Consider the following 24,289-nt stretch of genomic DNA (forward strand, 5'->3'; position numbering starts at 1 on the left):
GTACACGTGTGTCGACATGTCTGAGGAAGAAGGCTATATTAGAGAGGAGCGGGAGCAAATTAATGTGGTGTCTCTGCGACAGCTGATTGGATGGATATGTGGAATGTTTTAAATGCTAGTGTAAACTCAGTGCACAAAAGATTAGACAAGGCTGAAGCTTTGGGACAGTCAGGGTCTCAACCCATGCCTGATCCTATGTCGCAGGGACTGTCAGGGTCTCATAAGCGCCCACTATCCCAGATTGTTGACACAGATACTGACACGGATTCTGACTCCAGTGTCGATTACGATGATGCAAAGTTACAGCCAAAATTGGCAAAATCCATTCGATATAGGATTATGGCAATAAAAGATGTTTTGCACATCACAGAGGAACCCCCTGTCCCTGACAAGAGGGTACATAAGTACAAGGGAAAGAAGCCTGAGGTAACCTTTCCCCCCTCACACGAGCTGAACGAGTTATGTGAAAAAGCCTGGGAATCTCAAGATAAAAGACTGCAGATTTCCAAAAGGATTCTTATGGCGTATCCTTTCCCATCAATGGATAGGTTAAGATGGGAATCCTCCCCTAGGGTGGACAAAGCATTAACACGCTTATCCAAGAAGGTAGCCCTCCCGTCCCAGGATACGGCTACCCTCAAAGAGTCTGCTGACCGCAAACAGGAGATAACCCTGAAGTCCATTTATACACATTCGGGTACCTTACTCAGACCGGCAATTGCGTCGGCCTGGGTGTGTAGTGCTGTAGCAGCATGGACGGATACCTTATCTGAGGGGATGGATACCCTAGATAAGGATACTATTTTATTGACCCTGGGGCATATAAGAGATGCTGTCCTATATGTGTGTATGCAAAGTACAGGTGGTGCTGCAGGGCTCACACCCTTTTACTTGTCTTGTAGAGCAACTCTGGAGCTGTTATTGGATCCATCTGCTGCAGGACTTCCCCCAGGAATGCTTGCACTAGTTGTTGCATTTGGTTTGTTGTTTGGGGGTGCTTCAGTATTAGGCAGCCTTCTGCCCTACCATGTTCATCTGAAAATATGTGTTCTCCCTGCAGTTGTTGTCCCCAGATGAGAGTTCCCTTGTGCTGCCTCAGTTGAATCTCCTTTACATGACAGAGATGTGCCTGAGCAGCGGCCCTCCCCAGCCCTATCCCAAGTCATACTTATTTTGCATAGGAGATACCATGGTCATGAAGATTGTTCTCCCAGGGTGAGGTTCATTCATTGCATTCTGGGTATGCTGACCCCTGTGATTTCCACAAATGTGGGAAACTCGACTGCATTATTTGTGGTAGTGGGGGACTGTGTTTGTTCTTTCCTCTGGTCAGCTCTGGTAAAAGTCAGATTTATTTGTCTCAGATCTTCCTCTAGCCTTGTTCTTCTATCGAGAGTTTCCTTATGCTGCCTCAGTTGGATCTACTTCACTTGACAGGGGGGTGCCCGAGCAGCGACCCTCCCCAGCTCTAGCCCAACTCCTACTTACCTGCCAGGTGAGATACTATGATCATGAAGTTGCTTCTCCCAGGACAAGGATCACCCATTGCACTCTGGGTGTGCTGCTCCTGCGATTTCCCCAAATGTGGGAAACTTGACTGCATAATTTGTGTTTCCCCTGGTCAGCTCTCATATAATTCAGATCTCTTTGTCTCAGGTCTCTCTCCAGCCTAGTTTGCTGTCTGTTTCCACTTCTTTTTTCTTGAGCCCCTCCCTTCTATACCCTAGTGGGGCATAGCCAACATGAGCCCCACACCGAAGGAGGGTGGAGGTGTTTAATGCGAACTAGGGGTCATCCAAGCGCCGCAAAAGGCCGCCATGCCCTGCACGCCCCTCTTCTCTATTCATATGCAGATGAGGGTTGATGCCAACTTTGACCCACTGCTTGGATGACATCACCATATGCAAATCCATCTGCTGCAGGCCTTCCCCCAGGAATGCTTGCACTAGTTGTTGCATTTGGTTTGTTGTTTGGGGGTGCTTCAGTATTAGGCAGCCTCTGCCCTCCCATGTTCATCTGAAAATATGTGTTCTCCCTGCAGTTGTTGCCCCCAGATGAGAGTTCCCTTGTGCTGCCTCAGTTGAATCTCCTTTACTTGACAGAGATGTGCCTGAGCAGCGGCCCTCCCCAGCTCTATCCCAAATCATACTTATTTTGCATAGGAAATACCATGGTCATGAAGATTGTTTTCCCAGGGTGAGGTTCATTCATTGCATTCTGGGTATGCTGACCCCTGTGATTTCCCCAAATGTGGGAAACTGGACTGCATTATTTGTGGTAGTGAGGGACTGTGTTTGTGCTTTCCTCTGGTCAGCTCTGGTAAAAGTCAGATTTCTTTGTCTCAGATCTTCCTCTAGCCTTGTTCTTCTTTCGAGAGTTCCCTTGTGCTGCCTCAGTTGGATCTCCTTCACTTGACAGGGGGGTGCCCGAGCAGCGACCCTCCCCAACTCTAGCCCAGCTCCTACTTACCTGCCAGGTGAGATACTATGATCATGAAGGTGCTTCTCCCAGGGCAAGGCTCACCCATTGCACTCTGGGTGTGCAACTCCTGCGGTTTCCCCAAATGTTGGACACTTGACTGCATAATTTGTGTTTCACCTGGTCGGCTCTCGTATAATTCAGATCTCTTTGCCTCAGGTCTCTCTCCAGCCTAATGTGCAGTCTGTTTCCACTTCTCTTTTCTTGAGTTGCTCCCTTCTATGCCCTTGCGCACTATCCTGACTTCTCCCGTCTGCTTACTTTGTGCCTTCCAACGCACAATGCAAACTACAGGTAGTGCTGCAGGGCCCACACCCTTTTACTTGCCTTACAGAGCAGCTCTGGAGCTGTTACAGTGCCCAGCTGCTGCAAGAAATCAGCTTGAATGCTTCAGGGGCTGGGGCATAGCCATCATGAGCCCCACACCGAAGGAGGGTGGAGGTGTTTAATGCGAACTAGGGGTCATCCAAGCACCGCAAAAGGCCGCCATGCCCTGCATGCCAATTTTCTCTTTTCATATGCAGACGAGGGTTGAAGCCAACTTTGACCCACTGCTTGGATGACATCACCATATGCAAATCCATCTGCTGCAGGCCTTCCCCCAGGAATGCTTGCACTAGTTGTTGCATTTGGTTTGTTGTTTGGGGGTGCTTCAGTATTAGGCAGCCTTCTGCCCTCCCATGTTCATCTGAAAATATGTGTAACTCCTGCAGTTGTTGTCCCCAGATGAGAGTTCCCTTGTGCTGCCTCAGTTGAATCTCCTTTACTTGACAGAGATGTGCCTGAGCAGCGGCCCTCCCCAGCCCTATCCCAAATCATACTTATTTTGCATAGGAGATACCATGGTCATGAAGATTGTTCTCCCAGGGTGAGGTTCATTCATTGCATTCTGGGTATGCTGACCCCTGTTATTTCCCCAAATGTGGTAAACTTGACAGCATTATTTGTGGTAGTGGGGGACTGTGTTTGTGCTTTCCTCTGGTCAGCTTTGGTAAAAGTAAGATTTCTTTGTCTCAGATTTTCCTCTAGCCTTGTTCTTCTTTCGAGAGTTCCCTTGTGCTGCCTCAGTTGGATCTCCTTCACTTGACAGGGGGCTGCCCGAGCAGCGACCCTCCCCAGCTCTAGCACATGTAAGTTTGTTTTTATTTTACTACATTGTGGTTTGTGGCTCTATACCATGTAATGCATGTCTTTTAACAGTAGTCAAGTCTTCCAATGTGCTTGTTAGTGAAACCCAATACATAGCTTTATTTTATTTTGTTTCTTCAAATATTGAATGCATATGTCTTATAACTTTTTTTTTCAATATATAAACATTTTTATTATAAGATTTTCAATGACACAAGTACATCCAAGTTGCAGATTATGGGTTGTGAAGGACAAATCAACCATATAAACAATTTAAGCAATTTAAATTGCATGCAGGTAGTAGAATATCAAACTCCTTGGATGAGAGTTGGTCGTAATAAACTAGGATAGAAAAGAATAAAGTAGAAAATAAGATTTTAAACCTACCGGTAAATCTTTTTCTCGTAGTCCGTAGAGGGTGCTGGGGACTCCGTAAGGACCATGGGGATAGACGGGCTCCGCAGGAGACATGGGCACTTTAAGAAAGACTTTAGTTCTGGGTGTGCACTGGCTCCTCCCTCTATGCGCCTCTATGCCACAGTTAGAGAAACTGTGCCCAGAGGAGACTGACAGTATGAGGAAAGGATTTTGTTAATCCAGGGCAAGATTCATACCAGCCACACCAATCACACCGTATAACTTGTGATAAACTACCCAGTTATGAGTACGAAAAAACAACATACTGTAGCATCAGTGCAGGACCGATGCAACTATAACATAACCCTTATTGAAGCAATAACTATATACAAGTATTGCAGAAGTAGTCCGCACTTGGGACGGGCGCCCAGCATCCTCTACGGACTACGAGAAAAAGATTTACCGGTAGGTTTAAAATCTTATTTTCTCTAACGTCCTAGAGGATGCTGGGGACTCCATAAGGACCATGGGGATTATACCAAAGCTCCAAAACGGGCGGGAGAGTGCGGATGACTCTGCAGCACCGATTGAGCAAACATGAGTTCCTCCTCAGCCAGGGTATCAAACTTATAGTATTTTGAAAAGGTGTTTGAACCTGACCAAGTAGCAGCTCGACACAGCTGTAGTGCCGAGACCCCTCGGGCAGCCGCCCAAGAAGAGCCCACTTTCCTCGTGGAATGGGCCTAGACCGATTTCGGTAACTGCAATCCAGCCATAGAATGCGCTTGCTGAATCGTGTTACAAATCCAGCGAGCAATAGCCTGCTTTGAAGCAGGGGCACCAATCTTGTTGGTTGCATACAGGACAAACAGCGCTTCAGTTTTCCTGACTCTAGCCGTCCTGGCCACGTAAATTTTCAAAGCCCTGACCACATCAAGTAACTCGGAATCCTCCAAGTCACGCGTAGCCAAAGGCACCACAATAGATTGGTTCATATGAAAAGATGAGACCACTTTTGGTAGGAATTGAGGATGGGTCCGCAATTCCGCTCTATCCACATGGAACACCAAATATGGGCTTTTATGTGACAAAGCCGCTAATTCCGACACTCGCCTAGCCGAAGCCAAGGCTAATAACATGACCACCTTCCACGTGAGATATGTTAACTCCACCGTTTTAAGGCTGCTAAAAACTGCTAGCGAGCAATCAACTCAGAATGACCCCCATAGTGTATTGCAAGAAAATATCTGTAAATCCAATGGTACCGTAAGTGCGGTATATACTCGCACTTCTTTGCGGGGCGAGAACAGTAGCTTTGTATTTGTTTGTTGCTTACTGCAAATAGGCCTGGGGATTTGGTATTACACTCTGCCAATCCAGACCTAGCAGTAAGACTGGAGTCAGTCGTTTAGCTTGCTGGGGTTCTGTTACTACTCTGTGAACTTAGCAAGTTTGCGGCTGTATTCTAAGACTTGCCTGTCTAATCCTGTCTCACTGTGCTAGGTGTCAGGGGTCAGTTTAGTGGCAGTAAGCTAAAACCTGTGCACTGCAAGTGAGAAATAGGATTGTGGAGACTCTCCTTGTGTCTATCATTCCATCTCTGACCAAGGAGTTTACTGCCACACCCGTTGGTAACCCTTTAGGGTTTTGCTGTTGCCCTTAGCAACAGCATTTCGGGTTCTCTACGTATTAAAACACAACATCTTGCTTTTTCCATCTGTGCAGTTCTAATACAAGGGAGATACCCAGTTCCTTAGCCTCTGGGCTTCTCTGTTCACTTTGTGTGTATTTTGTTACCCTATTACCTTCTGTGTACGTTATGTCATATTCCCCAGTTTGTCTGTGAGTCCATTTGTTTTGCATAACAGTTCAAACACCAGTACATTCCTGCAGACACTGGAGTGCATAACAGTTCTGACACCAGTACTTTCCTGCAGGCACTGGTGTGCATAACATATTCAGCAGCCTAATACTCCTGTTGAAATTTTGTGGGAATATGGAGCATACCCCTCAAAATACGTTGCAACAGGTGGTCGATCAGGTGCAGGTCCTGACTCGACAATTTAATGATTTGTCCATTAAAATGCACACCTCCCAGGCTGCTGGCGGAGCTCCCGCAGCAGCAGCACCTGCAGGGGTTAAGGAGCCGAAAGTAAATCTCCCGGATCGTTTTTCTGGAGATCGCTCGCAGTTCTTTTGTTTCAAGGAGAGCTGCAAGCTATACTTCCGGCTTAGGCCTCAGTCTTCTGGGTCGGAGATTCAGCGGGTGGGCATAGTGATTTCCTTGCTACAAGGAGACCCACAGGTCTGGGCATATGGGTTGCAGCCTGACTGTCCGTCGCTTAAAAGTGTTGATGCTTTTTTTACGGCACTGGGCATGTTGTATGATGACCCTGACAAGACGGCCTCAGCCGAGGCTCAGATTTCGATCCTTAAGCAAGGGCGAAGGCCAGTTGAGGTTTACTGTACGGAGTTTCGGAGGTTGGGCTATGATACCCAGTGGAATGACCCAGCCCTGAGACACCAGTACCGAAGAGGTCTTTCTAACCAGATAAAGGACCAACTGGTACAATATCCCTTGCCTGATAGCTTGGATCAGCTCATGCAGTTATCCATCCGGGTGGATAGACGGCTGAGAGAGCGTAGGCTTGAAAGGGAGACTGAGATTTCCTTCCTTCCCAAGGGAACCTCAGACTCTAAGGAATTTTCTGAGGAGCCTATGCAGATTGGGGCTACCCGCCTCTCCTCGCGTGAGAAGACGCGGAGGAGACAGCAGGGGTTGTGTTTGTACTGTGGGAATAAAGGTCATGTGGTAGTATCATGCCCAGAAAAGCCGGAAAACTTCAGGGCCTGAGGGTGATGGGAAATATCCTGTCAGGCCAGAAGTCAGAATTTCCCAAGAAGACTTTTATCATTCCGGTGACCTTGAAGATCCTCGGTCAAACTGTCAAGACTGAGGCCTTTGTGGACAGTGGGGCCGACGGGGTTTTTATGGACCGCCAATTCGCCCTGAAACACTCTGTTCCCTTAGTACCCTTGGCATCGGAAATTGAGATTTGTGGGTTAAACGGGGAACCATTATCCCAAGGTAAAATTACCTCTTGCACTAGCCAGATTTCTTTGTTTATTGGAGCCACACACTCTGAAAAATTGTCCTTTTATGTGACTGTCTGTACTTTTGCCCCATTGGTGTTGGGGTTACCCTGGTTAAGGGCCCACAATCCTCAATTTGACTGGGTCTCTGGGGAGATTCTTAGTTGGGGTACTGATTGTTTCAGGAGTTGCTTGAGCCTTCCAGTCAGGCTCTCGCAGCTAAGTTTGCCAGGATTGCCAGGGTGTTATGCTGATTTTGCGGACGTGTTCTCCAAAAAAGTTGCAGAGGTACTACCTCCCCATCGCCCCTATGACTGTGCCATTGATTTGTTGCCAAATGCTAAGCTTCCCAAGAGCAGGTTGTACTCCCTGTCACGTCCTGAGACTCAGGCTATGGCAGAGTACATTCAGGAGAACTTGGCTAAGGGATTTATCAGACCTTCACAGTCTCCAGTTGGGTCGGGGTTCTTCTTCGTGGGTAAAAAGGACGGTTCGTTGCGACCCTGCATCGACTTCAGGGAATTGAACCGTATCACGATTAAAAACTCATACCCACTGCCTCTCATTTCGGTCTTGTTTGACCAGCTTCGTACTGCCACCATTTTTTCTAAGATTGACCTACGCGGTGCGTACAATCTAATCCGAATAAGAGAGGGGGATGAATGGAAGACTGCCTTTAATACCCACTCAGGGCATTATGAATATTTGGTGATGCCTTTTGGGCTCTGTAATGCCCCGGCAGTCTTCCAGGATTTCATGAATGATGTGCTCAGGGAATATTTGGATAGATTCTTAGTTGTATACTTAGATGACATCCTAATCTTCTCCCATTCCCTGGAGGAACATCGGAAGCATGTACGCTTAGTCCTCCAGAAACTCAGAGACCACCGGCTTGGGGCGAAGCTGGAGAAGTGCGAATTTGAAGTTCAGCAAATCGCATTTCTAGGATATATTATCTCCCCAGAGGGTTTCCAAATGGAGGGTTCCAAGGTACAGGCAGTCCTGGATTGGGTGCAGCCCACTAGTTTGAAGGCGCTTCAGCGTTTCCTGGGCTTTGCGAATTTTTATAGACGATTTATCGCTGGATTTTCGTCTATAGTGGCGCCCTTGGTGGCACTCACTAAGAAAGGGGCGGATGTTGCTCACTGGTCTTGTGAGGCTAAAGCGGCTTTTGCCCGTCTCAAAAGGGCATTTGTTTCGGCCAAGGTGCTGCGACACCCAGATCCAGAGCGTCCTTTTGTGGTGGAGGTGGATGCCTCTGAGATGGGTATTGGGGCAGTGCTTTCTCAGATGGGAGTGTCTGATAATCGCCTTCATCCCTGTGCTTACTTTTCCCGTAAATTTTCGCCTGCCGAGATGAATTATGACGTGGGTAACCGGGAATTGTTGGCTATTAAGGATGCACTCGAGGAGTGGAGACACTGGCTTGAGGGGGCTAAGTTTGTGGTCTCAATTCTCACTGACCATAAGAATCTGGCATATTTAGAGTCAGCGAAGCGTCTCAATGCCAGGCAGGCACGATGGGCTTTGTTTTTTGCTCGCTTTAATTTTTTGATAACATATCGCCCTGGGTCAAAAAACATCAAGGCTGATGCGCTCTCGCGGAGTTTTGCTCCAATCCAGGAGACCACCGAGGAGCCGTTGCCCATTGTTTCCCCATCATGTATTAAAGTGGGCATTACCCAGGACCTCTTATCATTAGTCCTTAGAGCACAGGAGCAGGCTCCTCCATACCTTCCGGTAGGTCTTTTGTTTGTGCCTCCTAGGTTAAGACAGCGAGTGTTCCTGGAATTCCATGCCAAGAAGTCGGCAGGTCACCCGGGTATTGCCAGAACTCGGGAGTTGCTATCTAGGGCGGTGTGGTGGCCCTCGGTGGCTAAGGATGTGGATCAGTGGGTTCGGGCATGTGACATCTGTGCCCGAAATAAGACTCCTAGAGGGGTTCCTGTTGGCCCATTACATCCACTCTCTATCCCATCTAAGCCATGGACCCACATTTCAATGGATTTTGTGGTGGACTTGCCCAAATCCTCGGGGATGACAGCCATCTGGGTTGTCGTTGACAGGTTTTCGAAGATGGCGCACTTCGTTCCACTGGTTGGGCTGCCATCAGCCAGACGCCTGTCTGAATTATTTATGCTGCATGTTGTGCGTCTCCACGGGTTGCCACTTGATGTGGTCTCTGACCGCGGATCCCAGTTTGTGGCCAAATTCTGGAGGGCATTTTGTTCCGATCTCCAGATTTCTGTCAGCTTGTCGTCAGGCTACCATCCGCAGTCTAATGGGCAGACTGAAAGGGTGAACCAGTCCTTGGAGCAGTTCCTCAGGTGTTATGTCTCCAAGTGTCAGACTGACTGGGTTGCTCATCTGTCCATGGCGGAGTTTGCCTATAACAACGCGGCTCACTCTGCTACAGGGATCTCTCCCTTCCTTTGTGTGTATGGGCATCATCCTAAGGCCAATTCTTTTGACCCCCTGGACTCCACGCCTGGTGGTTCCTCTGTGGTTTCGGTCCTTAGAGGTATTTGGCGGAAAGTGAAGAAAGCCCTTGTGTCTGTGTCATTAGTGACCAAAAGGGTTTTTGATAAGCGGAAAAGACCCTGCAGCTTCAAATTAGGAGACTTCGTCTGGTTGTCTACCAAGAATTTGAAGTTGAGACAGCCATCTCATAAGTTAGGGCCCCGGTTCATCGGCCCTTATAAGATCACCAGGGTTATCAATCCGGTGGCATTTCAGTTAGATCTGCCCCGTTCTTTGGGTATCAATAAAACATTTCATTGTTCCCTTTTAAAACGGGCGATTAGTAATCCTTCTTCCAGTGGAAGACCTTCCCCTCTTCTGATACGTGGCCAGAGGGAGTTTGTTGTTGAAAGGATTCTTGACTCCAAGGTGGTTCGGGGTCGGCTGTCATTTTTGGTGCACTGGAAGGGGTATGGCCCGGAGGAGCGGTCGTGGGTGCGCAGTTGTGATCTTCATGCCCCCAGACTGATACGCTCTTTCTTCTCGCAGTTCCCCGATAAACCCGGTGGTAGGGGTTCTTTGACCCCTCGTCAGAGGGGGGGTACTGTTAGGGTCTCCTGCCCTGTGCTGCCACGTCGTCATGGCAACCGGGAGACAAGTGCTAGTGGAGTAACCTGAGCGCAGCTGATACTCCGGTTCGGGTCTTTTGCTGTGCAGTGGTTATAGGCTCTGTGCACGGCAGGGGATCCGGTGCTGGTTTTTGTGCTCACAGTCTGTGAGGTCTGAGTGGGGCGTGGACAGCACCTGCTTTATAAGGCCTCTTTTCAGGGTAAGCAGATGCTGCTGAATCTTTGTTGGTTAGTCAGTTCATGAAAGTTAGCCAGTACTGTGTAGCTTTGTATTTGTTTGTTGCTTACTGCAAATAGGCCTGGGGATTTGGTATTACACTCTGCCAATCCAGACCTAGCAGTAAGACTGGAGTCAGTCGTTTAGCTTGCTGGGGTTCTGTTACTACTCTGTGAACTTAGCAAGTTTGCGGCTGTATTCTAAGACTTGCCTGTCTAATCCTGTCTCACTGTGCTAGGTGTCAGGGGTCAGTTTAGTGGCAGTAAGCTAAAACCTGTGCACTGCAAGTGAGAAATAGGATTGTGGAGACTCTCCTTGTGTCTATCATTCCATCTCTGACCAAGGAGTTTACTGCCACACCCGTTGGTAACCCTTTAGGGTTTTGCTGTTGCCCTTAGCAACAGCATTTCGGGTTCTCTACGTATTAAAACACAACATCTTGCTTTTTCCATCTGTGCAGTTCTAATACAAGGGAGATACCCAGTTCCTTAGCCTCTGGGCTTCTCTGTTCACTTTGTGTGTATTTTGTTACCCTATTACCTTCTGTGTACGTTATGTCATATTCCCCAGTTTGTCTGTGAGTCCATTTGTTTTGCATAACAGTTCAAACACCAGTACATTCCTGCAGACACTGGAGTGCATAACAGTTCTGACACCAGTACTTTCCTGCAGGCACTGGTGTGCATAACAGAAATTAAGTTAGTTCACAAGTACATTCAAATTCAGATCTAAAGTCTAGGTAGGCCTCACGTCCTGGCAGCCCCCAGCACTTAAAAATGCCTTGATTAGAGGTAGAGAATTAAATGTAGATAAAAAGTAGACACAAAATAAGACTCCACAGAGCAGTTATCAGGTGTCTTTATCAATTGTTGCATTTCAAAAATCAAGCAATTAGGGAACACAATGTTGCAACAATGTAACCCTATTTGCAAAATAGTACTAAATAAGTTTGTCGATGTAAGACATTTGCAAAGGCGCATCCAAAACACGCTGGAAAATGCAACTGAGTCTGTTTTTGGAGGCTAGAATAGGAAATGTGCATCGGTCCTACAAGTACTGAAAGCTCTTCTACCATCTCCCTTTGTACATTCAAATTCAGATCTAAAGTCTAGGTAGGCCTCACGTCCTGGCAGCCCCCAGCATTTAAAAATGCCTTGATTAGAGGTAGTGAATTAAATGTAGATAAGAAGTAGACACAAAATAAGACTCCACAGAGCAGTTATCAGGTGTCTTTATCAATTGTTGCATTTAAAAAATCAAGCAATTAGGGAACACAATGTTGCAACAATGTAACCCTATTTGCAAAATAGTACTAAATAAGTTTGTCGATGTAAGACATTTGCAAAGGCGCATCCAAAACACGCTGGAAAATGCAACTGAATCTGTTTTTGGAGGCTAGAATAGGAAATGAGCATTGGTCCTACAAGTACTGAAAGCTCTTCTCCCATCTCCCTTTTCTGAAAAGCCATTTAATATATGGTTCCCAGATAGGGGACATATCAGATATTGCCTTTCAAAAGCAGCAAATATCATACCACTTCTATTGCCATCAAAGATAAACATTGATTGTTTTCAGATATTGGATTGAAAAAGCAGTCTTTATTGACATAAAGAAGCAAAAAAACATACATAAACATTACACACATAAGTACCGTGTTGCAGCACAGCCAAAACACAATACAAATGCTGTCGGTATAGTACAGTTCAAGAACTACAGCACAGGCCAGCCTACACTATAAATCATGAACTGCACTATACATTTAAACAATACAATAATACAACAGTTAATAAGGCTATGGGTGTGGAGTGTAAGAGGGTGAAGGAATCACAAGCCCGAAGCTTTATTGAAAGACAGACACATATAAAGGGAGGATTAATAAATACAAAGATATCCTTTACTATAGAATGTAGTCCAATCCGGTCTTTCAACTCTTCCACAACTGAAAAACGGATAGTGTTCCCAAGCCTTCCATCCTGGAATATCTTCAGTCTCTCGCCAATGAAGAAAACAATCCCTCCAGAAGACTCTTCAACCACGATACAAGATCACAGCCAAAAGGGCGAGAAGCAACTACACTTGCGTTTAACCAAAATGGCTAAAACTTAGTGAAGGAAAGTGCAGTGCACCAAAACATAAGCTGACACAATCATGGAGAATGCGCCAGCATATATGCTCTTCTATCTATATTTTGCAAACCTGCTCTTGTCCCCTCCAGCTGCTCCATGTAGATTTGACGCCTGGCAAGGTGCATAACCCACTGACAAGCAGGCACACTCCTGCATGAGTTTTCACTCTCACTAGCTGGATGATACACATTCATTTGCATGTGCTCCACCTCCGACACACCGCCCACCCAACCACCCAGTCACCAGAGCCACCCACAAGCCAACTGCCTCCGTGATTTAATTTGCACAGTGCAGTCATCCAGGCAGCATGTCCTTCTCAATGGAATAATCTCTGGTTCCATGGAATCTTCCGCATTGGAATGCTGCGGAACAAAAATGATTTAAACATTCAGCTTGCTAGCATTCAATGTACCTGCGGCTTGGCTCTAGCACATGGGTCTTCATCCTGTGGCCCTCCAGCTGCTGTGAAACTACACATCCCAGCATGCCCTGCCACAGTTTTGCTATTAAGGTATGCTAAAACTGAGGCAGGGCATGCTGGTATATGTAGTTCCACAGCAGCTGGAGGGTCGCAGGTTGAAGACCCATATTCTAGCATGCCTGTTCTATGATGCATGTTCCGTGATGTCACAATCAGCTTGGAATGGGGTGTCTAGCATGCATTTGCTGACAGCCACTTGAGGGAGACACACATCAGGAGATGCAGCATATCGGAGGTCTTCGATGCCTTTCCAGCAAAATGCACACCACCAGCTGCTGGTCTGGACACAAAACAATGCCCACAATTGAAGGCTCAAAATGCCCAACTACAGGATTAATATAAGTAGTGAATTTAGGAATGAATTTAGAAGTAGGAAATTAAGTTAGTTCACAAGTACATTCAAATTCAGATCTAAAGTCTAGGTAGGCCTCACGTCCTGGCAGCCCCCAGCATTTAAAAATGCCTTGATTAGAGGTAGGGAATTAAATGTAGATAAGAAGTAGACACAAAATAAGACTCCACAGAGCAATTATCAGGTGTCTTTATCAATTGTTGCATTTAAAAAAATCAAGCAATTAGGGAACACAATGTTGCGACAATGTAACCCTATTTGCAAAATAGTACTAAATAAGTTTGTCGATGTAAGACATTTGCAAAGGCGCAAACAAAACACGCTGGAAAATGCAACTGAATCTGTTTTTGGAGGTTAGAATAGATGCAGGATCAAGTAGCTCAATGGGTAGGGTATTTGATTAGAATTCAACAGGTTATAGGTTTGAATCCTGGGTATGATAGTTTGAGGTGTTATTTAATAAAGTATGTTTATATATTAGTCACACATGGTTTACTTGTACAAATGGCATGTCACCAGTTAGTGCTGACTGCTGATATGCCATTTGCACAAACACGCCATGTGTGACTATATATGCATTTAAGGAGGGCACCCCGGCAATACCACAAACCATTGAGTGTCAAGTATACTAGATATATCTTCATATCTCATGTGCTTTCTCTGAGACCAATCTTGTTATGCCCCTTCCCCACAAGGCATGCGCCTTTTGTCCATATTGCAAAAATGGGGAGGAGGAGGGGGGGGGCATATAATTATCTGTCACAGGGCACCAAAAAGTCTAGTTATGGCTCTGGTATGCATTATGCATTCTGGCAGACCATATCTCCAACACTGGCTGGTTGGAATAGAAATCCGGTTATCTATGTGAGCAAATGACCGTCAACGATTTACTCTCAAACACTAGAAAATGGACAAAAATGGTCCCCTAAACAAATTGGTTACATTTTGGGTTTAACCAATTTGTGTAATGACCATTTTTGACCACTTTTCTAGTGTTTGGGAGCAAATGGTTAATTGACATTTGCTCCTATACATTACCAGATTTTCATTCCATCCATCCAGACTGGATAGATAGCCTGACAGATAATTGTGTAGTGTACGCCCAGGATAACTGTCAGTTGTGCTTTCTTTTATGACGGCACATAAATGGGTGGGCAGATCCAGAGCAAGCACTGCCCACTCATGCATAGTTGTCAACTGATGTGAAGTTCCAGTGGGCAATCTCAGTTATAAAGAAAAGTATCTGGAAATTGTCCCTAGTTTAAAAAAAAAATTAAAAAAAATTGATCAACTCCATTTATTTAGTATGATATCCCAGGTGATAGGATGCCGGCAGTTAGAACAACATACTTTATTAAATAACACATCTCAAACTACCATACCCAGGATTCAAACCTATAACCTGTTGAATTCTAATCAAACACCCTACCTATTGAGCTATTTGATCCTGCATAAAAATTGTGAACATTATATGAAGCTATTGGTACTTTGAAAAAAAAAAGTATCAGCATTACAACGCAGCAGATCCATGCCTTTGCATTTTTCTCCCAAACGAAGGACACTAGAAAGAAAATTTTAAAGCCTCCTGTTAGGCCATCATCTACACGGCATAGCCCTGAATTTTCCAATGCGCAGCTCTTTGCAAAAGAGAGATATTGGCAAGGAAAAGCTGTATTGTACCATTGGATTTTTCTCCCAAACGAAGGACACTAGAATGAAAATTTTAAAGCCTCCTGTTAGTGCTTCATCTACACGGTATAGCCCTGAATTTTCCAATGCGTAGCTCTTTGCAAAAGAGAGATATTGGCAAGGAAAAGCTGTCTTGTACCTTTGCATTTTTCTCCCAAACGAAGGACAGTAGAAATAAAATTTTAAAGCCTCCTGTTTGGCCATCATCTACACGGCATAGCCCTGAATTTTCCAATGCGCAGCTCTTTGCAAAAGAGAGATATTGGCAAGGAAAAGCTGTCTTGTACCTTTGCATTTTTCTCCCAAACGAAGGACACTAGAAAGAAAATTTTAAAGCCTCCTGTTAGGCCATCATCTACACGGCATAGCCCTGAATTTTCCAATGCGCAGCTCTTTGCAAAAGAGAGATATTGGCAAGGAAAAGCTGTCTTGTACCTTTGCATTTTTCTCCCAAACGAAGGACACTAGAAAGAAAATTGTAAAGCCTCCTGTTAGGCCATCATCTACACGGCATAGCCCTGAATTTTCCAATGCGCAGCTCTTTGCAAAAGAGAGATATTGGCAAGGAAAAGCTGTCTTGTACCTTTGCATTTTTCTCCCAAACGAAGGACACTAGAAAGAAAATTTTAAAGCCTCCTGTTAGGCCATCATCTACACGGCATAGCCCTGAATTTTCCAATGCGCAGCTCTTTGCAAAAGAGAGATATTGGCAAGGAAAAGCTGTCTTGTACCTTTGCATTTTTCTCCCAAACGAAGGACACTAGAAAGAAAATTTTAAAGCCTCCTGTTAGGCCATCATCTACACGGCATAGCCCTGAATTTTCCAATGCGCAGCTCTTTGCAAAAGAGAGATATTGGCAAGGAAAAGCTGTCTTGTACCTTTGCATTTTTCTCCCAAACGAAGGACACTAGAAAGAAAATTTTAAAGCCTCCTGTTAGGCCATCATCTACACGGCATAGCCCTGAATTTTCCAATGCGCAGCTCTAAGCAAAAGAGAGATATTGGCAAGGAAAAGCTGTCTTGTACCTTTGCATTTTTCTCCCAAACGAAGGACACTAGAAAGAAAATTTTAAAGCCTCCTGTTAGGCCATCATCTACACGGCATAGCCCTGAATTTTCCAATGCGCAGCTCTTTGCAAAAGAGAGATATTGGCAAGGAAAAGCTGTCTTGTACCTTTGCATTTTTCTCCCAAACGAAGGACACTAGAAAGAAAATTTTAAAGCCTCCTGTTAGGCCATCATCTACACGGCATAGCCCTGAATTTTCCAATGCGCAGCTCTTTGCAAAAGAGAGATATTGGCAAGGAAAAGCTGTCTTGTACCTTTGCATTTTTCTCCCAAACGAAGGACACTAGAAAGAAAATTTTAAAGCCTCCTGTTAGGCCATCATCTACACGGCATAGCCCTGAATTTTCCAATGCGCAGCTCTTTGCAAAAGAGAGATATTGGCAAGGAAAAGCTGTCTTGTACCTTTGCATTTTTCTCCCAAACGAAGGACACTAGAAAGAAAATTTTAAAGCCTCCTGTTAGGCCATCATCTACACGGCATAGCCCTGAATTTTCCAATGCGCAGCTCTTTGCAAAAGAGAGATATTGGCAAGGAAAAGCTGTCTTGTACCTTTGCATTTTTCTCCCAAACGAAGGACACTAGAAAGAAAATTTTAAAGCCTCCTGTTAGGCCATCATCTACACGGCATAGCCCTGAATTTTCCAATGCGCAGCTTTGTGCAAAAGAGAGATATTGGCAAGGAAAAGCTGTCTTGTACCATTGGATTTTTCTCCCAAACGAAGGACACTAGAATGAAAATTTTAAAGCCTCCTGTTTGTGCTTCATCTACACGGTATAGCCCTGAATTTTCCAATGCGTAGCTCTTTGCAAAAGAGAGATATTGGCAAGGAAAAGCTGTCTTGTACCTTTGCATTTTTCTCCCAAACGAAGGACACTAGAAATAAAATTTTAAAGCCTCCTGTTAGGCCATTATCTACACGGCATAGCCCTGAATTTTCCAATGCGCAGCTCTTTGCAAAAGAGAGATATTGGCAAGGAAAAGCTGTCTTGTACCTTTGCATTTTTCTCCCAAACGAAGGACACTAGAAAGAAAATTTTAAAGCCTCCTGTTAGGCCATCATCTACACGGCATAGCCCTGAATTTTCCAATGCGCAGCTCTTTGCAAAAGAGAGATATTGGCAAGGAAAAGCTGTCTTGTACCTTTGCATTTTTCTCCCAAACGAAGGACACTAGAAAGAAAATTTTAAAGCCTCCTGTTAGGCCATCATCTACACGGCATAGCCCTGAATTTTCCAATGCGCAGCTCTTTGCAAAAGAGAGATATTGGCAAGGAAAAGCTGTCTTGTACCTTTGCATTTTTCTCCCAAACGAAGGACACTAGAAAGAAAATTTTAAAGCCTCCTGTTAGGCCATCATCTACACGGCATAGCCCTGAATTTTCCAATGCGCAGCTTTGTGCAAAAGAGAGATATTGGCAAGGAAAAGCTGTCTTGTACCTTTGCATTTTTCTCCCAAACGAAGGACACTAGAAAGAAAATTTTAAAGCCTCCTGTTAGGCCATCATCTACACGGCATAGCCCTGAATTTTCCAATGCGCAGCTCTTTGCAAAAGAGAGATATTGGCAAGGAAAAGCTGTCTTGTACCTTTGCATTTTTCTCCCAAACGAAGGACACTAGAAAGAAAATTTTAAAGCCTCCTGTTAGGCCATCATCTACACGGCATAGCCCTGAATTTTCCAATGCGCAGCTCTTTGCAAAAGAGAGATATTGGCAAGGAAAAGCTGTCTTGTACCTTTGCATTTTTCTCCCAAACGAAGGACACTAGAAAGAAAATTTTAAAGCCTCCTGTTAGGCCATCATCTACACGGCATAGCCCTGAATTTTCCAATGCGCAGCTCTTTGCAAAAGAGAGATATTGGCAAGGAAAAGCTGTCTTGTACCTTTGCATTTTTCTCCCAAACGAAGGACACTAGAAAGAAAATTTTAAAGCCTCCTGTTTGGCCATCATCTACACGGCATAGCCCTGAATTTTCCAATGCGCAGCTCTTTGCAAAAGAGAGATATTGGCAAGGAAAAGCTGTCTTGTACCTTTGCATTTTTCTCCCAAACGAAGGACACTAGAAAGAAAATTTTAAAGCCTCCTGTTAGGCCATCATCTACACGGCATAGCCCTGAATTTTCCAATGCGCAGCTCTAAGCAAAAGAGAGATATTGGCAAGGAAAAGCTGTCTTGTACCTTTGCATTTTTCTCCCAAACGAAGGACACTAGAAAGAAAATTTTAAAGCCTCCTGTTAGGCCATCATCTACACGGCATAGCCCTGAATTTTCCAATGCGCAGCTTTGTGCAAAAGAGAGATATTGGCAAGGAAAAGCTGTCTTGTACCTTTGCATTTTTCTCCCAAACGAAGGACACTAGAAAGAAAATTTTAAAGCCTCCTGTTAGGCCATCATCTACACGGCATAGCCCTGAATTTTCCAATGCGCAGCTCTTTGCAAAAGAGAGATATTGGCAAGGAAAAGCTGTATTGTACCTTTGCATTTTTCTCCCAAACGAAGGACACTAGAAAGAAAATTGTAAAGCCTCCTGTTAGGCCATCATCTACACGGCATAGCCCTGAATTTTCCAATGCGCAGCTCTTTGCAAAAGAGAGATATTGGCAAGGAAAAGCTGTCTTGTACCTTTGCATTTTTCTCCCAAACGAAGGACACTAGAAAGAAAATTTTAATGCCTCCTGTTAGGCCATCATCTACACGGCATAGCCCTGAATTTTCCAATGCGCAGCTCTTTGCAAAAGAGAGATATTGGCAAGGAAAAGCTGTCTTGTACCTTTGCATTTTTCTCCCAAACGAAGGACACTAGAAAGAAAATTTTAAAGCCTCCTGTTAGGCCATCATCTACACGGCATAGCCCTGAATTTTCCAATGCGCAGCTCTTTGCAAAAGAGAGATATTGGCAAGGAAAAGCTGTCTTGTACCTTTGCATTTTTCTCCCAAACGAAGGACACTAGAAAGAAAATTTTAAAGCCTCCTGTTAGGCCATCATCTACACGGCATAGCCCTGAATTTTCCAATGCGCAGCTCTTTGCAAAAGAGAGATATTGGCAAGGAAAAGCTGTCTTGTACCTTTGCATTTTTCTCCCAAACGAAGGACACTAGAAAGAAAATTTTAAAGCCTCCTGTTAGGCCATCATCTACACGGCATAGCCCTGAATTTTCCAATGCGCAGCTTTGTGCAAAAGAGAGATATTGGCAAGGAAAAGCTGTCTTGTACCATTGGATTTTTCTCCCAAACGAAGGACACTAGAATGAAAATTTTAAAGCCTCCTGTTTGTGCTTCATCTACACGGTATAGCCCTGAATTTTCCAATGCGTAGCTCTTTGCAAAAGAGAGATATTGGCAAGGAAAAGCTGTCTTGTACCTTTGCATTTTTCTCCCAAACGAAGGACACTAGAAATAAAATTTTAAAGCCTCCTGTTAGGCCATTATCTACACGGCATAGCCCTGAATTTTCCAATGCGCAGCTCTTTGCAAAAGAGAGATATTGGCAAGGAAAAGCTGTCTTGTACCTTTGCATTTTTCTCCCAAACGAAGGACACTAGAAAGAAAATTTTAAAGCCTCCTGTTAGGCCATCATCTACACGGCATAGCCCTGAATTTTCCAATGCGCAGCTCTTTGCAAAAGAGAGATATTGGCAAGGAAAAGCTGTCTTGTACCTTTGCATTTTTCTCCCAAACGAAGGACACTAGAAAGAAAATTTTAAAGCCTCCTGTTAGGCCATCATCTACACGGCATAGCCCTGAATTTTCCAATGCGCAGCTCTTTGCAAAAAAGAGATATTGGCAAGGAAAAGCTGTCTTGTACCTTTGCATTTTTCTCCCAAACGAAGGACACTAGAAAGAAAATTTTAAAGCCTCCTGTTAGGCCATCATCTACACGGCATAGCCCTGAATTTTCCAATGCGCAGCTCTTTGCAAAAGAGAGATATTGGCAAGGAAAAGCTGTCTTGTACCTTTGCATTTTTCTCCCAAACGAAGGACACTAGAAAGAAAATTTTAAAGCCTCCTGTTAGGCCATCATCTACACGGCATAGCCCTGAATTTTCCAATGCGCAGCTCTTTGCAAAAGAGAGATATTGGCAAGGAAAAGCTGTCTTGTACCTTTGCATTTTTCTCCCAAACGAAGGACACTAGAAAGAAAATTTTAAAGCCTCCTGTTAGGCCATCATCTACACGGCATAGCCCTGAATTTTCCAATGCGCAGCTCTTTGCAAAAGAGAGATATTGGCAAGGAAAAGCTGTCTTGTACCTTTGCATTTTTCTCCCAAACGAAGGACACTAGAAAGAAAATTTTAAAGCCTCCTGTTAGGCCATCATCTACACGGCATAGCCCTGAATTTTCCAATGCGCAGCTCTAAGCAAAAGAGAGATATTGGCAAGGAAAAGCTGTCTTGTACCTTTGCATTTTTCTCCCAAACGAAGGACACTAGAAAGAAAATTTTAAAGCCTCCTGTTAGGCCATCATCTACACGGCATAGCCCTGAATTTTCCAATGCGCAGCTTTGTGCAAAAGAGAGATATTGGCAAGGAAAAGCTGTCTTGTACCATTGGATTTTTCTCCCAAACGAAGGACACTAGAATGAAAATTTTAAAGCCTCCTGTTAGTGCTTCATCTACACGGTATAGCCCTGAATTTTCCAATGCGTAGCTCTTTGCAAAAGAGAGATATTGGCAAGGAAAAGCTGTCTTGTACCTTTGCATTTTTCTCCCAAACGAAGGACAGTAGAAATAAAATTTTAAAGCCTCCTGTTAGGCCATCATCTACACGGCATAGCCCTGAATTTTCCAATGCGCAGCTCTTTGCAAAAGAGAGATATTGGCAAGGAAAAGCTGTCTTGTACCTTTGCATTTTTCTCCCAAACGAAGGACACTAGAAAGAAAATTTTAAAGCCTCCTGTTAGGCCATCATCTACACGGCATAGCCCTGAATTTTCCAATGCGCAGCTCTTTGCAAAAGAGAGATATTGGCAAGGAAAAGCTGTATTGTACCTTTGCATTTTTCTCCCAAACGAAGGACACTAGAAAGAAAATTGTAAAGCCTCCTGTTAGGCCATCATCTACACGGCATAGCCCTGAATTTTCCAATGCGCAGCTCTTTGCAAAAGAGAGATATTGGCAAGGAAAAGCTGTCTTGTACCTTTGCATTTTTCTCCCAAACGAAGGACACTAGAAAGAAAATTTTAATGCCTCCTGTTAGGCCATCATCTACACGGCATAGCCCTGAATTTTCCAATGCGCAGCTCTTTGCAAAAGAGAGATATTGGCAAGGAAAAGCTGTCTTGTACCTTTGCATTTTTCTCCCAAACGAAGGACACTAGAAAGAAAATTTTAAAGCCTCCTGTTAGGCCATCATCTACACGGCATAGCCCTGAATTTTCCAATGCGCAGCTCTTTGCAAAAGAGAGATATTGGCAAGGAAAAGCTGTCTTGTACCTTTGCATTTTTCTCCCAAACGAAGGACACTAGAAAGAAAATTTTAAAGCCTCCTGTTAGGCCATCATCTACACGGCATAGCCCTGAATTTTCCAATGCGCAGCTCTTTGCAAAAGAGAGATATTGGCAAGGAAAAGCTGTCTTGTACCTTTGCATTTTTCTCCCAAACGAAGGACACTAGAAAGAAAATTTTAAAGCCTCCTGTTAGGCCATCATCTACACGGCATAGCCCTGAATTTTCCAATGCGCAGCTTTGTGCAAAAGAGAGATATTGGCAAGGAAAAGCTGTCTTGTACCATTGGATTTTTCTCCCAAACGAAGGACACTAGAATGAAAATTTTAAAGCCTCCTGTTTGTGCTTCATCTACACGGTATAGCCCTGAATTTTCCAATGCGTAGCTCTTTGCAAAAGAGAGATATTGGCAAGGAAAAGCTGTCTTGTACCTTTGCATTTTTCTCCCAAACGAAGGACACTAGAAATAAAATTTTAAAGCCTCCTGTTAGGCCATTATCTACACGGCATAGCCCTGAATTTTCCAATGCGCAGCTCTTTGCAAAAGAGAGATATTGGCAAGGAAAAGCTGTCTTGAAACTTTGCATTTTTCTCCCAAACGAAGGACACTAGAAAGAAAATTTTAAAGCCTCCTGTTAGGCCATCATCTACACGGCATAGCCCTAAATTTTCCAATGCGCAGCTCTTTGCAAAAGAGAGATATTGGCAAGGAAAAGCTGTCTTGTACCTTTGCATTTTTCTCCCAAACGAAGGACACTAGAAAGAAAATTTTAAAGCCTCCTGTTAGGCCATCATCTACACGGCATAGCCCTGAATTTTCCAATGCGCAGCTCTTTGCAAAAGAGAGATATTGGCAAGGAAAAGCTGTCTTGTACCTTTGCATTTTTCTCCCAAACGAAGGACACTAGAAAGAAAATTTTAAAGCCTCCTGTTAGGCCATCATCTACACGGCATAGCCCTGAATTTTCCAATGCGCAGCTCTTTGCAAAAGAGAGATATTGGCAAGGAAAAGCGGTCTTGTACCTTTGCATTTTTCTCCCAAACGAAGGACACTAGAAAGAAAATTTTAAAGCCTCCTGTTAGGCCATCATCTACACGGCATAGCCCTGAATTTTCCAATGCGCAGCTTTGTGCAAAAGAGAGATATTGGCAAGGAAAAGCTGTCTTGTACCTTTGCATTTTTCTCCCAAACGAAGGACACTAGAAAGAAAATTTTAAAGCCTCCTGTTAGGCCATCATCTACACGGCATAGCCCTGAATTTTCCAATGCGCAGCTCTTTGCAAAAGAGAGATATTGGCAAGGAAAAGCTGTCTTGTACCTTTGCATTTTTCTCCCAAACGAAGGACACTAGAAAGAAAATTTTAAAGCCTCCTGTTAGGCCATCATCTACACGGCATAGCCCTGAATTTTCCAATGCGCAGCTCTTTGCAAAAGAGAGATATTGGCAAGGAAAAGCTGTCTTGTACCTTTGCATTTTTCTCCCAAACGAAGGACACTAGAAAGAAAATTTTAAAGCCTCCTGTTAGGCCATCATCTACACGGCATAGCCCTGAATTTTCCAATGCGCAGCTCTTTGCAAAAGAGAGATATTGGCAAGGAAAAGCTGTCTTGTACCTTTGCATTTTTCTCCCAAACGAAGGACACTAGAAAGAAAATTTTAAAGCCTCCTGTTAGGCCATCATCTACACGGCATAGCCCTGAATTTTCCAATGCGCAGCTCTTTGCAAAAGAGAGATATTGGCAAGGAAAAGCTGTCTTGTACCTTTGCATTTTTCTCCCAAACGAAGGACACTAGAAAGAAAATTTTAAAGCCTCCTGTTAGGCCATCATCTACACGGCATAGCCCTGAATTTTCCAATGCGCAGCTCTAAGCAAAAGAGAGATATTGGCAAGGAAAAGCTGTCTTGTACCTTTGCATTTTTCTCCCAAACGAAGGACACTAGAAAGAAAATTTTAAAGCCTCCTGTTAGGCCATCATCTACACGGCATAGCCCTGAATTTTCCAATGCGCAGCTTTGTGCAAAAGAGAGATATTGGCAAGGAAAAGCTGTCTTGTACCATTGGATTTTTCTCCCAAACGAAGGACACTAGAATGAAAATTTTAAAGCCTCCTGTTAGTGCTTCATCTACACGGTATAGCCCTGAATTTTCCAATGCGTAGCTCTTTGCAAAAGAGAGATATTGGCAAGGAAAAGCTGTCTTGTACCTTTGCATTTTTCTCCCAAACGAAGGACAGTAGAAATAAAATTTTAAAGCCTCCTGTTAGGCCATCATCTACACGGCATAGCCCTGAATTTTCCAATGCGCAGCTCTTTGCAAAAGAGAGATATTGGCAAGGAAAAGCTGTCTTGTACCTTTGCATTTTTCTCCCAAACGAAGGACACTAGAAAGAAAATTTTAAAGCCTCCTGTTAGGCCATCATCTACACGGCATAGCCCTGAATTTTCCAATGCCTATCTCTTTGCAAAAGAGAGATATCGGCAAGGAAAAGCTGCAATGTACCTTTGCATTTTTCTCCCAAACGAAGGAAACTAGAAAGAAAATTTTAAAGCCTCCTGTTAGGCAATCATCTACACGGCATAGACCTGAATTTTCCAATGCCTATCTCTTTGCAAAAAAAAGATATCGGCAAGGAAAAGCTGCAATGTACCTTTGCATTTTTCTCCCAAACGAAGGACACTAGAAAGAAAAATGTAAAGCCTCCTGTTAGGCCATCATCTACACGGCATAGCCCTGAATTTTCCAAAGCCTATCTCTTTGC

The 24,289-nt window shown here is 44.3% G+C and overlaps 4 non-coding genes and 1 pseudogene across 4 annotated transcripts; all 5 read left to right on the plus strand.

The window, feature by feature from the left end:
* Window positions 1-1,164: 1,164 nt before the first annotated feature.
* On the plus strand, window positions 1,165-1,328 carry LOC135022737 (U1 spliceosomal RNA). Its single transcript, XR_010219809.1, has one exon. It is a non-coding gene; the product is annotated as a U1 spliceosomal RNA (small nuclear RNA).
* Window positions 1,329-1,480: 152 nt separating this feature from the next.
* LOC135022742 (U1 spliceosomal RNA) lies at window positions 1,481-1,622 on the plus strand (annotated as a pseudogene).
* A 523-nt stretch (window positions 1,623-2,145) lies between these two features.
* Window positions 2,146-2,309, plus strand: LOC135022739 (U1 spliceosomal RNA). The gene has a single exon (XR_010219811.1). It is a non-coding gene; the product is annotated as a U1 spliceosomal RNA (small nuclear RNA).
* A 152-nt stretch (window positions 2,310-2,461) lies between these two features.
* Window positions 2,462-2,624, plus strand: LOC135022743 (U1 spliceosomal RNA). Its single transcript, XR_010219813.1, has one exon. It is a non-coding gene; the product is annotated as a U1 spliceosomal RNA (small nuclear RNA).
* A 671-nt stretch (window positions 2,625-3,295) lies between these two features.
* Window positions 3,296-3,459, plus strand: LOC135022741 (U1 spliceosomal RNA). Its single transcript, XR_010219812.1, has one exon. It is a non-coding gene; the product is annotated as a U1 spliceosomal RNA (small nuclear RNA).
* Window positions 3,460-24,289: the final 20,830 nt, after the last annotated feature.

This window comes from Pseudophryne corroboree, unplaced genomic scaffold (assembly GCF_028390025.1).
Source record: "Pseudophryne corroboree isolate aPseCor3 unplaced genomic scaffold, aPseCor3.hap2 scaffold_389, whole genome shotgun sequence".
NCBI lineage: Eukaryota > Metazoa > Chordata > Amphibia > Anura > Myobatrachidae > Pseudophryne > Pseudophryne corroboree.